This window comes from Lissotriton helveticus, chromosome 2_1, assembly GCF_964261635.1.
Source record: "Lissotriton helveticus chromosome 2_1, aLisHel1.1, whole genome shotgun sequence".
Lineage (NCBI taxonomy): Eukaryota > Metazoa > Chordata > Amphibia > Caudata > Salamandridae > Lissotriton > Lissotriton helveticus.
The window spans coordinates 240,122,215-240,139,571 of NC_136059.1; positions in this window are offsets into that span (position 1 = coordinate 240,122,215).

Genomic DNA, 17,357 nt, shown 5'->3' on the forward strand with positions numbered 1-17,357 from the left:
TACAGTGCCTCTTGTATCACCTTTTTACTAATTAACTCGGATTGGATTAGGTTTCAAAAGATGTGCAGGTGGTTCACGCTCTTAAGGCTCTTTTTTACAGCAGTGAGCCATGGTATGCCCCCACCCCTCTCACATCTAAGGCAATCAATTATTATGTCTCTGGTGAGGGTGGCCGCGCTGTTCTTCCAAATTGCAACCCAGAACAGTGCTGGACGCGCCCTAATATAATCTTCAATATAGGAGAGTTTCAGTTCTTTGTGGCTCACATACAGAGGAGGAAATCGGGGCTCCCAAAAGTTTTCTGCATAGTCTGTTTACGTCACTTTGAATGCCACTACATTTGGTAAAGCCCCAAATTTCTGCTCCATATGTTGCAGTGGGGGCACATTGTAGTTTAAAAATTTTCTTAAGGGCTAAAACGACTTCAGACCTTTTGGGTTGGGGTAAATCCAAAATTGTGTTAATACTTTGTGACAACTTACTTCTGCTGTGTGCCACGCGGTCAGACCAGGAGCCATTTGTAGTGTAAACTAACACAAGACAAGAAAAAGTGCAAGTGCTTTGTAAACTATCAGAATTGATAGTGACTTTATTAATAGGGCGCTTTTTCGGGCCGCAAGCCATTAAAAACGATTTTTTTTAAATGAGTCCTTAAGTCTAAAAGAGCCATTAAATCTACAAAACCTCATACTAAAATGAGTAGGGCATTTGGGGTGCGTGCCATTAAAACCGCATCATCCACATACAGTAAGGCAGAGAGTGTATTACCGTTTACTCTCGGGACATCGTGGTTGAGTTTTACTAGTGAGTCACGTAGGTCATTAATATATAGAATAAAAAGAAGGGGTGCTAGAACGCACCCCTGTCTAACTCCTCTATCAATTTTGATGTCACTGAATACGTCCCCGTCCTGGTTGATCCTCACCCGGGCTGCGGATCTCTGTGCAAAAACTCTACAAAGTGGATTAGGGTTACTCCCAGGCCTTGTTTTAAAAGAATGGACCATATTCGTGACCTGTTGACAAGGTCGAACGCAAAAGTAAGGACCATAAAGATGAGATATATAGGGGATTTTTTTGCAACAGTGTACTTGCCAATAATCAAATTTAGGTTTAGGCACTGTTCCACTGTGCCTACATTACTTCTAAACCCCAGTTGACATGGCCCTAAAATCTTATCTTCCTTGGCCCATGACCTTATCTTGTTATAGAGAACCCTACCCAGGATTTAAAGGGTGTTATTGATGAGAGAGATAGGAATTTTAACAACTGGGGCACAATGATACACATGGACCACATACTCGGAATTGTAGCATAAGTTAAAATATTAATATTCAATAAAAGAGGTGCCCAAAAATCTGGTTCCGGGGCTTTGTTACCCAAACTTTGTTGGAGTGCATCCTCTGCTTCTAGCAAAGTTATATCAATTGGGGTAGGTGCATGATATACATATGAATCATCGTTTCCAATTTGGACTGAGTAGATTTTGGAAAAATGAGCCACCCATAAGTCGCTAGATATATTGCATCTAATAGCGGTCAGGGGATGTCCCAATGTCCTAAGCTTTTTAACTGCTGCCCAAAAGCTATTTCCATTTTTTAAAGATGCACTCCATGCTAAGCTATCCCAATGATTCTTTAGGATTTCATCTTTCCTTCATGTAATTACTGTCTTGTGATGGTGTTCCATGTGCAGTTTCTTTCCCCCCCCAAATGAACCAATTAATTAGTTGTTGCATGTGGGCCAGTATTTTAGGCGGCGGACATAAGGGGAGCGTCTGCATTATGTAAAGCAGACGTGGGAAAATTGTAATTTTAATGGCGGCTATCTTGCCCAGACATGAAAGAACATGTGTCTTCCAGTGGTTCAGTTCTTGGCGGACCTTGGTCAACATCTCCGCGTAGTTCACCTGAGCCAACCTTGCTGTAGTCGAGAAGACCCAAAGCCCCAAATATGTGATATCACTGACAGCGTAAGAGAATGGGAAGAGCGGCGACAGTTGGAGGCGGTTCGCTGCTGAAATCGTAAGACTCAGCGCCTGGGTTTTCCTCAAGTTAATTTTGAATCCCAACTCCCCACTAAAGGCGCCAATATCCGCCAGCAAAGGGGGAAGGGATAGTAACGGACGGGACAGGAAAAGAAGCACATCACCGGCATGCAATGAAACCTTGTGCTCTCTATCTCCCATCCGGATCCCGACGACCACGGTGAGTTGGTGGACTCTTTCGGCAAACAGCTCAATGTGGAGCACGAAAAGGAGAGGGGAGAGCAGACACCACTGTCTCGTGATTATCTAAGTATTTAGTGGCTAATGTTACGATGGTCGCCTCCGAAGTTAGTCTGTCATCTAGGTCTATGGTACCTTTTCACCTGGTCTTTGACATGTCAGTTTTCTCGTTATTGTAGTGATAATATTTTTCATGTTACTCTCTTAGATCGGATACCTTTGGCTCACTTCTATTTTGTGGCGCCGTCTCTCTTGATCTGATTCGAGTAAGTTCCATTAAACACGCATGACCGCCATTTTTCCACTTCCGTGTATGTGCAGTCAGCGCTCTAGTCGCTCAAACTATTCATGGCCTCAGGTGCTTTGCATTTGGCTCTTGCCAAATAGTATTTATGGCAGAGCAGGTATTTCGATTTTTGCTGCATTCTTTCTTCCGGACCCCCGGGGGTGCACGCCGCATGGTATATCGCCCACAAATTGAGACCACTCGCTTTCTCATAGCAGAAAAGGCCACTTTATTCAGGATATGTATATTCATAAAATTTCCCTACAGATCATCAATCATGTAAATTTGGCAGTTGAACCGAAACCATTTATTTATTTATTTATTTATTTATTTCATTTCATTATAAATTTAGACTTTATACCGAAACCATCAAATAATCTCTTTTCTTGTATTGAACTCATCATAACTTCCCCAACATTTTCTTTCCATTTTTTCCCCTCCATTGTTCTGTATAATTTCCCCTATCTAACTAATAACTGGAGGAGCCCGCTCTAGACTTCTCCTCCCTGGGGATTTTATGCCTCAAGCCATCTGTTATGGGAAACGCATCCTGAAGTGGCAAACCATCTATATATCTATATATATATGCATACTCACCAAGAAACGCTCATAACCTGGCGATATACAAAAGCATATATACCTATATATACATAAACCCATAGAACATGTACATCTATTTCATGAAGTACATCGTTTGTTTTTTTTAAAAAAATTATTTTTTTTTAAGGGTGGGTGGGTGGGATTTCGCTAAAGAGGAAGAAAACCCCCTCTCTAAACTCCTGGCGCCTAATCTCCTCAGAAACTACGCACTGATACCTGCCCTGACGCTCGCTCTATCACGCTCCTGGACCCTACCATTATGTGCGAAATCCGCAGGGGGAGACGTCTCGCGCTGCTCGCCCTGCGGAGCCATCGCCCACAAATTGAGACCACTCACTTTCTCATAGCAGAAAAGGCCACTTTATTCAGGATATGTATATTCATAAAATTTCCCAACAGATCATCAATCATGTAAATTTGGCAGTTGAACCGAAACCATTTATTTATTTATTTATTTATTTGATTTCATTATACATTTAGACTTTATACCAAAACCATCAAATAATCTCTTTTCTTGTATTGAACTCATCATAACTTCCCCAATATTTTCTTTCCATTTTTTCCCCTCCATTATTCTGTATAATTCCCCCTATCTAACTAATAACTGGAGGAGCCCGCTCTAGACTTCTCCTCCCTGGGGATTTTATGCCACCCAGGAAAACCAAAGAGTTTTCCTGGCCCACCCAAAATAGGACGAATGTTCCTTCATAACTTTGAATTGCACCAGAGATTTACCTTTAATTCTTGCGCGAGCATGTCTCTGATTTCAACCAAATAGTAGGCCATGCCTAACTGAGACAGGTGGACCCTGTCATCTCGAAAAAGATGACTCTCACTACTCGAGATGTTTTCGTGTGATAAAACCCCAATTTTCATAACGTTACAAAACACCCTCATAGCTTTGTTTAGTTTTCGTCTGGCCTTTTCAACTGCTGCATGAGACCTGGCCTGTCGCCACGATTGTCTGTAGATGAACTCTGTCCAAAACAAGCGAGTGGTCGGCCAATTTGTCTTCAGCACCGTCAAATCTAGTTGCATCTGCTTGATGAGCGTGAGGCCTGACATTGTAACCAAATCGTTCTCACCTAAATGGATGATAAGGTGGTCCGGACATCCTCTCATGTGGAACATCTGTGTTAATGTTGGAAACAGATCAGCCCACTTCATGCCTCCTTTACCTTTCCAGACTACTTCGTGCTGTGCGCTAGGAATACCCAGTGATCGTCCATAAAGTTGCTTCTCAGCGAACAGGGCTGCCCACTTTACAAACGAATGGCCTACCATCCAGGTCTGCCGTTTAAACTTCGAATTTGCACCCCGCACAGTACCTGAAATGAAATAAGAATTAGACCAACGCAACCCATCGGGGCACCAAAACAGCAAAGTCATTTTCGCACATAACGTTTGTAACTGTTAGACTTCCATATGCCAATGCGTTTTAGTACCTCCAAACCCAAACCCAACCTGCCACCCTCTGTAGCTGCCCCTATACGAAAAGAGTGTGTGGCAAAAATTTGCGGGTTTTCCCCCAAGAATGTCAGAGCCCTTCTTAATACTGCTAAAAATTGGGAACTAGTAATCTTCTCTCCAGATTCATGAATGAAAATATGGCCAGTTTTAAACGTGTCCCTAGAGACAAATCGAACCCACTCCTGCACAGGGCAACAGTCTGCCAACCCACTACTGTTCAGAAAAACCCACGTACCTCGGCCTAGCTGATCGGTTTTAGACTTCCTTACCCATATCCCCAATCTCTGTTCTCTTACTGAAATCTCTGCACTGGAAAGACCTCTGTCACTTCCCACTCCCAACACCTCGGAAACCCTGAAAGCCCCAAAGAACATCCAAATCATAGCTAACCTAAAACGCCCCACCTCCCAACGATCATAACAAAACAAACTCAACTGTTCTAACAACTTCTGCAACAACTCAAACGTGATGGGAGCTCGTGGCCGCTGAAAACTAATTGACCCCCGCTGCAAACCCCTCAACATTTTTCTTACTACCTGGTCATCCACCGGGTCACAACCCCACAACAATTGACCATAAAAAGATAAACCGGACAACTTTCCTGCGATGGTGGTGTGAGACAAACCTTTATCTATGAGAGTCAAAACAAAATCGCAAATACTACCTTTTACCTTCCCCACTGACTCTGATCCGCCCAAACTCTGTGTGTAATGTAAAAACTCCTGCCATGCTTGCACATAACTTCTTCTAGTCGAAGGGGCAATGGACTGCTCGACTAGCTGAACGATCCTCACTCCCCTAGGGCCCAAAGGTTGTGTGGCACTTCCGTTTTGTGGAGATCTGCCCCTGGCGCCAATTCGCGGAACTTCTGCCACTGAAATCGGGAAAGAGCATCGGCAATGCAATTATTAATCCCTGGGACATGTCTAGCTTTGAACATCATGTTGAAGCGTAAACTTAAAAGCATGAACATTCTCAATAATTGTAAAACTCTAACGTCTTTAGCCTTCTGCCTGTTTATCAGGTTCACCACTGCCATGTTATCAACATGAAATAACACCGACCTGTTTTGACATTCTTGGCCCCACACTAGTAATGCTACAATCAGCGGAAAAAGCTCTAGAAAGGCAATGCTCCTGCCGTGACTCTTCCAATGTTCTGGCCAACCCTCCGCACACCACCTTCCTTCCCAGAAAATGCCAAAACCACTGGATCCCGCAGCATCAGAATATATTTGAACTTGCCACACAAAATTGTCATCCACAAAATGTAAAGGTATGCCATTAAATTCGTCCAGAAAACACAGCCACACTCGCAAATCTTCTTTGATGCTTTTAGTCACTCGAACTCTGTGGTGTGAGAGATATGCGCCTGATAAAGCCATCCCTAGACGTCTACAAAACGTCCTTCCCGCCCTCACCACTCGACAAGCAAAGTTCAAATAACCCAACAAACGCTGCACCTGCCTCACCTCAATCTTATTGGTGTCCAGAATTGTGAGGAGAAAGGCCTTGATCTCACAAATTTTACTCCGTGGGAGGCGTGCTGTCATGTGCGTGGTATCTAATTCAATACCCAGGAAAGTTATGACTGTTTCAGGTCCTTCGGTCTTGTCTGGTGCTAAAGAGACCCCCAAAACCTCAGCAAGCCTCTGGAAATGTGTCAGTGCTTTTTTACATTGTCCCGTGTTTGCCTTTCCTATGAACAAAAAATCGTCCAAGTAATGACAACTGACACCCTCTGGACACGTCTGGGAAAAAATCCATTGTATGAATGTGCTGAACATTTCAAAGAGCGCACAAGAGGCCGCACAGCCCATTGGCAATACCCTGTCAACAAAATAGTGTCCTTGAAAGAACATTCCCAACAGTTCAAAATCAGTAGGGTGAATGGGCAACAAACGAAAAGCAGATTGAATATCACATTTTGCCATTTCAGCTCCCTTGTCCATTGTTGTCACAAGCTCCATCGCTTCATCCACTGTTGTGTATGACACTGATGTGTCCAATTCTGATATAAAATCATTTATAGATCCCCCTTCTGGCCAGGATAAATGCTGTATCATTCTATATTCGCCAGCAGCTTTCTTAGGAATGACTCCAAGAGGGGACACTATCAAATTTGGCACTATGGGCTGGTGGGAGGAGGAGGTGGCATGGTGCAGACAAAATTCAAATTTCACCGTAGAATAGCGGGCCCTTTCCGGCAATGCCGGAAAGGGCCCGCTATTCTACCTGCTTCAATTTCAGTTTCCAGTTTTTTACGGACCACCTCTGGCAGTTCCTTAGCCGAACGCAAGTTGTCAGCCCACCTCTGTTGTCTGGGGCCCTGATATCCCAGCTTAAAACCTTCCCGAAACCCCCAGAACAAACGAGTTGCTGAATCAGTATCGTGATATCTATTTAACCAGGGCAGCAAGCTATTCAGTCTAATTGGAGTAGGCGCCTTTTGGGAAAGTAGGGAAAGGGGCACCCCTACCTCTTGCTGCCCAGCCCCCCTGTTCTGGAAACCGCTGTTGGTCAATGACTCTGTGCCCGCTGAAACCCCCCGCTGAGGCATTACATTACGTGAGTGGATGACGCCCCCCACAATGGGAACAGTCGTGCTTGAAGCGGCACAACGGTCTGTTGCACATTCCTCTGTTATAATTCCAACAGGCTCCTGTACCTGATGAAAAACCTCTTCCCCATGAACCCGCTCCAGATTGAGCGGGACGCCATAGAAAGGGCCGGTAGGGGACTGGCAAACCACTTGCTGTGTGTGTCGTAGCCGATGGATGAGACGTGGACATCCATTGAAGCCAAAGCTCCGAATCTACGTCACCCCAAGGCTTCTCTGCACAAATGCTAATACGAGCTTGAAACTCCTCGTCATAGTTAAGCCAAGAGTATCCCCCAAAGTTTAATTGCGCCTTCCTGACTATGTCCATGTATTTGTAAAGGGCCACAGACCTTTCCGGATACCTTTCACAATAGATGCTTGCGTATATCAAGAAGGCTGAAGTCCAATTCTCAATCGTACGAGGCACCCTGGGACGTCGCGCTAACTCCCATTCCTCCTCTTTTGAACCCTCTTTGGCCTGTACATCTCGGTGAAGCAACTTGAATATGTCCACGAACTCGTGATTCCATATTTGCTGCTTAGTTTTATCCGACAAATGTGACCCCAAAGGCATCGCCAGACCCATATAAGGAAGCCGCTGCCTAACATTAATAGCTACCCTCTGCTCCGATGCCGCATCCTGATCATTCCCTCCCGCCAAAACTGGCAACTCCTGAGGAAAAACACGTGTGTCAATTGCATTAATCAGCGGCAGTGTACCAGAAACCGCTGAAGTACCCGGCAAAACATTTTTTTCTGCCTTCCCCTCCCCCAACAACTTTCACCACAGGGAACTCTCGAAAATTCGCCCTGTCATCTCTTCCCTCATCCCACACTGCCCACCATTGATGCTTACCGCCTGGTAGCTGTCCTGCACGTCGCTGCAATTCGTTCGGAGACATCCGCTCTTGATAGTCTCTTGGAGTCACATTCACCACAGAAGAGTCCGTACTTGACCTCTGAAACAACAAAGAAGAATTCGTTGCCCCCCCAACCCTGACCTCTTTCCCCACAGTACCCACTACACTCTGCTTTGAGAGTATACTCTTTTTGCCTTTCTTGGAATTCCCGACCTGACCTTTTGATGCCTGACTAAACTCACCCCTCACCTGAACACCACCACTAGTACCCGGGCAAGCTCCATCCCCAACTCCCCCATCAAAATTTGACCAAAGCAGATCAGAACTCCGCTCTTGAGGCCTGTCTGATCGTAAAAAATCCGCTCTGGATTCGCAGAAGTATACCTTACCCAGCTCCTCAGTATACCGTGACACGGTAGGGGCAGCCGCATTAACAGATGGCGCATTCTGAAAATTAACCATCTGCGCCTCAGCCATGTCGCTCGTTACTCGTGAAGAAGCAACAACATCCCTGGAAACATGGCGCATAGCTTGGTTGTCAGTGAACATTGGGCGCTCGACCCAAAGCAACTGACCGTCTCCGTCCCCGACCTGTGCTCTCTTCGTGTGTGTGATGTCATACGGTGAAGGGCGGGCACATGGAAACAGATATTGAGTGTCCCACCGCCTGACTTCTTGATCCGCTGACAATGTTCTATGTCCTTGCTGCTGTTCGCACTCTTCTTCCGTGTCATTACCTTCAGAAAACTCATCCTTTACCTCAGAATCACTCACATCCTGTGTCCCCTGCAATGCTTCAACTTGGTTATACGCCTGTGAACCAAACACTAAAGCCAATGGCGGCTCTCGAGCGCCAGACTCAACAGTTCTAGTCAGCCTCGGACTATTCTTAGGTAATTGCGTAGGAATCATTTGAAAAGGGGGGGCGCGGGTCGGTTGCGTATCATAAACCACCTCGTCATCGCTGTCGCTGGAATACGCCACCAACGAACCTGTCCTCCCCCTCATAACGAACTTCCGACTGACATTGTTCTGTCCTTGGTCCATGCCCGTTGCGTCACGGACAGGAAGACAATTCAAGGGATGAGGAGGTAATGGAAACCCCTGCCCACCCATCCTGTCCTGAGTAAGAGCCACCTTCTTAATAGCCTTTTCCTTCCCTTTTCTCTTCAGAGCCACCTGTATACTATTCTTAGCCGCTCCTGAAGGAGTTCCCGCCACCAGCGCATTTACCTCAGAGACGTTCGGTCTGTTGTCGAAGTTGCTCGCTGGCTTCTGACGTGTAAGGGAAGACGCTCTTCGCACCGTCACGACCTTTCCTGTCTCGCCAGGTCGCAAAGACGCCTCCACACCAGCGCTCAAAGAACGGGCTCGCCCATTTCGTTTCTTGACGGAAACCGGTTGACAGGCTTCAAAGGCATATTTAACCCCTTTTGCCGCCTGTCTCTGTGGCGGGCGCATCGGGGGAAACATTTCATCGCACGCTGCATGTGTCAGCATGTCTTCTCTCCCTTCTTGCTGGATCACTCGCAGAGCCGCAATCAGCTGTTCACTCATTTCCATTCTGAGAAAATAAACTTTCTCTGTCTAAACTAACCTTCACTTCTATACCACCAAAAATGATTAACCTGCCTGAAACTCGGATTTCGCTAAAGAGGAAGAAAACCCCTCTCTAAACTCCTTGCGCCTAATCTCCTCAGAAACTACGCACTGATACCTGCCCTGACGCTCGCTCTATCACGCTCCTGGACCCTACCATTATGTGCGAAATCCGCAGGGGGAGACGTCTCGTGCCGCTCGCCCTGCGGAGCCAATTAGGATACGTGCCGAAACACTAATCAGGTAAACGGTTCTTTAATCTTTCTCTGAACCATTCCCCGCTTGATTGCTTACTGCTATGCTCGTGTCCAGATCCTTAGCTATGCTTCCTATCTTACAGGATTCTACATATTAGGGATCACTGATACCCTGGCCCTGATCGGTGTTTTCAAAGAACACTACATGTCCCTCCAAATGTTGTCAGGTATTCTCTAATTCCTTTTTCTGGTTCCACCTATTTTTAAAGCTGCACTGGGGGACTTGCAGAGACCACGTCTAACGTTATGTTCCGTTATGCTACCCAGTGCTTTGAAACCTGATAGAACTTGCCTTTTCTGAATATGGTCGGGCTAACTTTCTCCACTATGAGCTTTGTATGTTGAATATGTGGGGACTCCATCTAGTTGTGGGCCTATACTGACTTGTTTGTACAGCTCCGTTACTCATGGTAAATATAGATTGTCTGTATGAGCACGGATATACATTTAATATGCTGTGCTTTGTATTTAGGGACGATGCACCTGGGCCCTAGCTTTTGAATATAATATTGAGCAAAGCGAAAACTCGGAAAGCGGTGTTGGCTGGCCAAAGACCGTTTTACCAGCTCTGCTTGATATTAGTGACAGGTGAGCAGACTGTTCTTGCGTTGGGCTATTAAAGTACTTTGGTACTTGTTAGACCCTTACTATCTGATTGCTGCAGGAATTATTGAGGCCCTCTTATGTCTGTTATAGACCTCGAGAGTCTACTGTGGCCACATTCATTAACCTGCCTATCCGTGTAACTCATTTAATAGGAACCTTTCCCTTTGTTTTTTTACGAACAGAGCTGCGTAGATTGATGATCGTCAATCCTATTCCGGCTATAGCTGCGTTTTTATGAGTCCCACTTTCTTGCGTACTTCCTTCAATCCTTGAGGAGTACCGAGCAAATTTGTACCTATAGGTGTGTATTGGAAAGGATTCTTTTTATTCTCTTTTATTATTCTTTCTTATTGCTGGGTGATGGTTTTCTTCACACGCCCCTTCGGTTTTTTATTGAGGTTTATGAGGTTTCTATATAGACATTATTATCTTTTATCACGATGGGTGTAAGTTTATGTGTTTTTGAATGTGTGATCATACACTGCCTTGCTCATGTCTGTCACCTGGAATTGTTGTCCGTATTTTATATCTCTTTATTATTTTTTATTTTTTATCGCCCACAGATATGCTTCGTCAGCCCCGATTGAGACTATGATCTACTTGATAAATTGGTCTTAAATTACATTTTGGATTTTAAGAGATCGTCTGATTAACTGATTTATGATATGCGCCCTGATGAAGGAATTCTCTAATGATTCTTTTCCGAAACGCGCGTCGGCGCTTTTCTTTACATGTATGATGAAATGATGTTCTGTTTGAGTTTGAGTGTATGCATTGCGTGGGAGTGAGTTACTGGTTGATTGATGGAATGACTGAATTGTGCGTCATTTTTTTATTGCTTACAATGGTTCTGGGCTGATGTTCTTCTCTCTTTGTATTGTTCAAAAAAATTGAATTTTATATGTAATACGATTATCAAAATGAATTTCTCTGTGTATATCATTATTATAATGTGATTATTATTTAAAAGTATTATGAAAATAAATTCTGAAAAGCAAAACAGCTGTTCTGTGGATGTTTTTGGTTGGCTTTATATTTGGAACTTTTTTGTCCCTTTTTTATACATTGGGGACGCCCCTTTCATGTTGTTGAATATTGAATTTTTCCTGGTGGGTTGTTCCCCTTGCCTTTAATTACGTTAGGTTTTCAGGGTCCCTCTACTGTTTTTTGCACCACAGTCTCGTGCCGCATCCAATCTGGAAGGACCAGGAGACCACTCCGTTGACCCGAATGCAGGCTTGCAACCCTTTTTAAACACAGTTCACCCATTTCCGGAATCGTTCCCAAAGTCCGAATCGGCATAGGACCTGTTGCAGGTAGGGCCAGTGGACCTAATCAAATGCCTTTTCGGCATCCCCCGACAGAAGTATTGCTGGGGTCTGGGTGCGCTGCGTCTTATCCAATAGGCAGGACAGTCGCAGGGTCCCATCTCCACAATTCCGGTCTGGAATAAAACCCGACTGATCCGGGTCCATCAGACCTTGCATATGCGGGGCACGTCGGGCAGCCAAGATTCTGGTAAAAATCTACAGCTCCATGTTGAGGTTGGAGATGGGGCGCTATGAGGCGCACTCCCGAGGGTCCATCTCAGGTTAGGGGATGACCACTACCTCTGCCATGGACATCGACAGGGCAAGTGTCCCGGTGCCGCTGAAAGTGTTGAATAGGCACGCCAGGAGGGGAGTGAGATCTGATGCAAAAACTTTATAAAAATTGACTGGGAAGCCATCTTCGCCTGGAGCCTTGCCCACCGAAAGTCCCTGAATAGCCCGTAAGCCTTCCTCAGGGTGGATGTCCGCCTCCAAATGAGTTGCGATGGATCCCAGCAGCGGAGTCACTGGCGCTGCTTGTCTGTGCAGTGGGATCCAGGCTTTCAGCAGAGTGTATCACCTTATAGAAGGCCTCAAACTTGGACGCAATGTCCCCGTCCGCCCGCAGGGTCTCACACCCCAGTCATTCATAAGTGTTGCTACCCGGCATGCTGCTGCCTCAGCACGAAGAGCGTGTGCCAGGCGTCTCCCTGCCTTGTTCCCCCCTCATAATAGCGCTGCTTGGTGCGGAGCAAAGCATATTCGGCATGATCGAGATCTAGCACCCGCAGTTGCTTCCTCGCTTGCGTGAGTAGTCTCCATGTCTGAACTGCCCCCGTACGACTGTGAACTCCCTCCAGTTCCCGGATTTGAGTCTCCAGTGCCCCCCTCTTCTCTCTACGGTCTTATTGAGGCTTTCCGCAATAGCAATACGGCGCCCGCGGATAACCACTTTCAGGGCGTTTCCGGAGTGTAACAACCGCAACTGAGCCCACGTCGTTCAATTCAGGGTAAGTTCTGATAGCGCCCTGTAGCTCGGTAATATGAGCATCATACGTGAGCAAAGTGTGGTTCAGGCGCCATGGAAGCCACCCCTGGGAGCCGCCTGGGAGAGTCAGCATTAAGACGACTGGGGAGTTGTCCGAGAGTGCCGCCACCCCTATAGAGACGTTGGCGGTGGACACCGTGACCCTGGGTGCAGTCTAAAATAGATCAATGCAGGCATACGTTTTGATAGGCCATGGAGAAGAAGGTGTACTCCCGTGCAGATTGGAAGCAGTGATGCCAGGTGTCTGTAAGACCAGCTTCTCTCAGTCGTTGAAGCGCTGTATGGGAGATCCAGCCCGTATGTCCCACCCTAAGTTAAAGTCACCCCCGATTACCAACTCCTCATCTGGAGATTCCATAAGGAAGTTCAATGTATTGCGTAAGAAAGTCCTCTGGTGCTCGTTAGGGCTATAGATCGAGGCTTTGGTATGCACACGCTCACCCATTAACACCCGCAGGGCCAGAATGCACCCAGCGACGTCTGAAAAAGTCCGAACTACAGTCCCCTGGAAATGCATGCCCAGGAGGATCGCCACCCCTGCCTTCTTCCCCGGCCCTGAGGAGAAATACTGTCTATCAAACCATTTGGATCGAAGCCGCCTCCAGTCCGCCCGCATGAAGTGGGTCTCCTTTACGAGGCAGATATCGCACTTAGCATCTCTCAACAAGGTAAGAAGCACTCACTGCTTCGCTGGCAAATTAAGGACACACAGGCAGCACACCTTCAATGAGCCCAACTGCCCCACATCCCCCTCCCAGGTCTTACCGTCCTCCCCGATCACCACCTCCTCCCCTGGGCATCCAAAGTTGGAGATGCACCCTACCTGGCCATGGAAAAGCTGCAGAACCCTCTTGGGTGGAAAAGGAAAGCGAGAAAATAAAGAAAGGTGAAAGAAGCAGAGATAAAGATCACTGAAAGACATCAATGACGTCCTCCAACAGGAAGTGTTTATAGAGGCAAAGCTGCTGCCACCATTTGCCAGAATGCGAACATTAGAGCGCCTCAAGCGGTTTTCTAGGTCTTCCAGTTTGAGGTACAGCTCTTCGATCCTTGCGCATGGTGTCTCTTTTGGCCCGCGGGGTGGATCATAGCCGCATCCGGCCGAGCCCAGGGCTTTGCAACTCCAGGCGAAGGGGCCAGCTCACAGCCAGTCGTCAACAGCATCAGGAGGTATAAGCAAGGCTGGTAATGGGGCTTCCGCACACGGAGCCCTCAAGTAGAAACCTGGCCTCACCTCGCTGTAGTATTGTTATTAATGCAAGAGCAGTGCCCAGTTGTGGCAAGTAGGCAGCCTCTCCACCAAATGTGTGACACTACTTGCAAAGTCTCACCACAAACTCCCCAGGGCACCGTCAGTCACTGCTGCTGAGTGGGGCACTCCCAGCTCCAACCCTGAGGTGGGCACAATTGCAGTTGAGTGGTGCTAATGCTCAGTGGTTAGCCCCAACGGATCCCCTCGGTTAGCCTGTCAGAGAGGAGGGACTGTATCCCGGCCAGGGCCCCCAGCAACAGAGAGATGAAAAAGGGCTCGTTCTCTAATCCCAGTGTGCCCCGGGTACAGTCACAGGTAGGGCCCCAACGCCCTTGAGGGGGATAGCGGATGCTGAATCCAGGCCTTCCCTCAAAATCTCAGCGTGTACACTGACCGGCCCTCAAATTCACGCCACTGTCAAGCCAAGGTAGGGGCCTACACCAGTCTATGTCACACTGGGCCTCCGCCTCTCACTGCTCACTCTGGCACCACAGATGTTCCAATGCCTTTCCTTACCCTCCAGCACTCTCACGCACTGCTGATGGACACTTGCTGCGTCACGCGGTTCAGGCTGTGCACTCACTCAATAGAGGCTGCACCGCGTGGCGTCATCTCTTGGCAGGACCGCGCCCCAGCCACCGCCTCAGGCAGTCTCTATCCAGCCCCACTGAGCCAAGGGGGGCACGGCTGTCAGCCTCCTCCGGTTAGGAGCTCCAGGGGAGGGCCACGCTGCTGACTCCCGTCCTCAACTGCAGGACTCAATAAATATGGCCGCCTCGTGGTCTGCAATCCCGGACCTCGGACGGCTCTCACAGTGCTCTGCAGAAGGCAGCGGGCTCCCTGATGTCAGCGCCCACACCGTCTCACTCCACAATGCTGTCAGGGCTCCGCTAGCTCCGAGTGCAGCAGGCGGCGCAGCCACCAAGGCCTTTTCCACCACAGCCGTGTCCTACAGGGCGAGCCCCGCATTGTCGCGATCCATGTGGCTGATCACTGCATCTGGGCTGCCTCAGCCGGATTCTGCAGGAGATGCGGGCTGCTCACCAGCCTGCCTCGTTCTTCGGCAACAGGTCACTTTTGGCTACCACTCGGGTCTCGAAACTGCCAATGGATGCCTTCTATCGGCCTCGGTGAGCAGAGCCCCAGGAAAAACGGTGCTTCTCTTCTGCCATCTTGGCCACGCCCCCCTGAAGATAGTCTTTAAAAAGTCTGGTTCTACTTATTGCATTTTTAGGTCTCGCCTGTCGATGCGCATGCGCATCGAGCTTGCGAGACTATTGGGGCTTAAACAGTCTTTAACCAAGTTGCAAGGAATCGTGGCGATTCCTTGCAGTGCCCGTGAAATACAAGCTTAATGCGCATGTGCATTGAGCTTAAAAGCGCGTGCACATGCCCCCAGCCGCCTGCTTGCATGTATTTTCCCTCAGCCGCACTCCTCCCACACCCCCGCTCCGCCCCCTCCCCTGCCTGCCGTGTCGCGTTTCTTCAGTTATCTTAGCCGCACTCCAGGCCCCTGCTGCTTTCACACCCTCATGCCGCTCACTCCCTCCCCTGCCCGCCGTTTCGCATTCATCCCCCCTCCCCTTCTCTGCCTTCCCTCCATTCACCCCAGCGCGACTTCTCCTCCCCCCTAATTACATGCCTGCTGTTTACTTCTTTCACGGCAGCTCTCTCGCACATCAAAGGCTGCCCCCCACGCCTCGCAACAGACTTCGTTGGCCCCGAGGCAACCAGTTCTGACACACACCAACTTAGAGCTTGACTTGTATTGACCCTGCACCCCAGCAGACATGCGAGCATCAGAATTCCACAAGCATCAGACATATATATTCACCCACTCTGCTTCAGTCACCCACTTACACAAATCGCGCCGATACCCCGAGCAGCAGTGACCGCAATACCGCACTACCAAGCCTTCTGTTATGCCACATCTCTCAGCTTACATATTCCTTCGCTCTTTCTTTTCCTCTCCACGTTTCTGCCTCTTTCACTCTCTCTTCCAACTCTCTCCCCCCTCTCCATTTACTTACACAAATCTCGCAGATACCCCAAGCAGCAGTGCCCACACTACCAAGCCTTCTGTTATGCCACATCTCTCAGCTTACATATTCCTTCGCTCTTTCTTTTCCTCTCCACGTTTCTGCAAATCGTTCTGTTATGCCACATCTCTCAGCTTACATATCCCTTCGCTCTTTCTTTTCCTCTCAACGTTTCTGCCTCTTTCACTCTCTCTTACAACTCTCTCCCCCCTCTCCATTTACTTACACAAATCTCGCAGATACCACAAGCAGCAGTGCCCGCACTACCAAGCCTTCTGTTATGCCACATCTCTCAGCTTACATATTCCGTCTCTCTTTCTTTTACTCTCCACGTTTCTGCCTCTTTCACTCTCTCTTCCAACTCTCTCCCCCCTCTCCATTTACTTACACAAATCTCGCAGATACCCCAAGCAGCAGTGCCCGCACTACCAAGCATTCTGTTATGCCACATCTCTCAGCTTACATATTCCTTCGCTCTTTCTTTTACTCTCCACGTTTCTGCCTCTTTCACTCTCTCTTCCAACTCTCTCCCCCCTCTCCATTTACTTACACAAATCTCGCAGATACCCCAAGCAGCAGTGCCCGCACTACCAAGCCTTCTGTTATGCCACATCTCTCAGCTTACAGATCCCTTCGCTCTTCCTTTTCCTCTCCACGTTTCTGCAAATCGTTCTGTTATGCCACATCTCTCAGCTTACAGATCCCTTCGCTCTTTCTTTTCCTCTCAACGTTTCTGCCTCTTTCACTCTCTCTTACAACTCTCTCCCCCCTCTCCACAAATCTCGCAGATACCACAAGCAGCAGTGCCCACACTACCAAGCCTTCTGTTATGCCACATCTCTCAGCTTACATATTCCTTCGCTCTTTCTTTTCCTCTCCACGTTTCTGCAAATCGTTCTGTTATGCCACATCTCTCAGCTTACAGATCCCTTCGCTCTTTCTATTCCTCTCCACTTTTCTGCCTCTTTCACTCTCTCTTCCAACTCTCTCCCCCCTCTCCATTTACTTACACAAATCTCGCAGATACCCCAAGCAGCAGTGCCCGCACTACCAAGCCTTCTGTTATGCCACATCTCTCAGCTTACATATTCCTTCGCTCTTTCTTTTCCTCTCCACGTTTCTGCAAATCGTTCTGTTATGCCACATCTCTCAGCTTACATATCCCTTCGCTCTTTCTTTTCCTCTCAACGTTTCTGCCTCTTT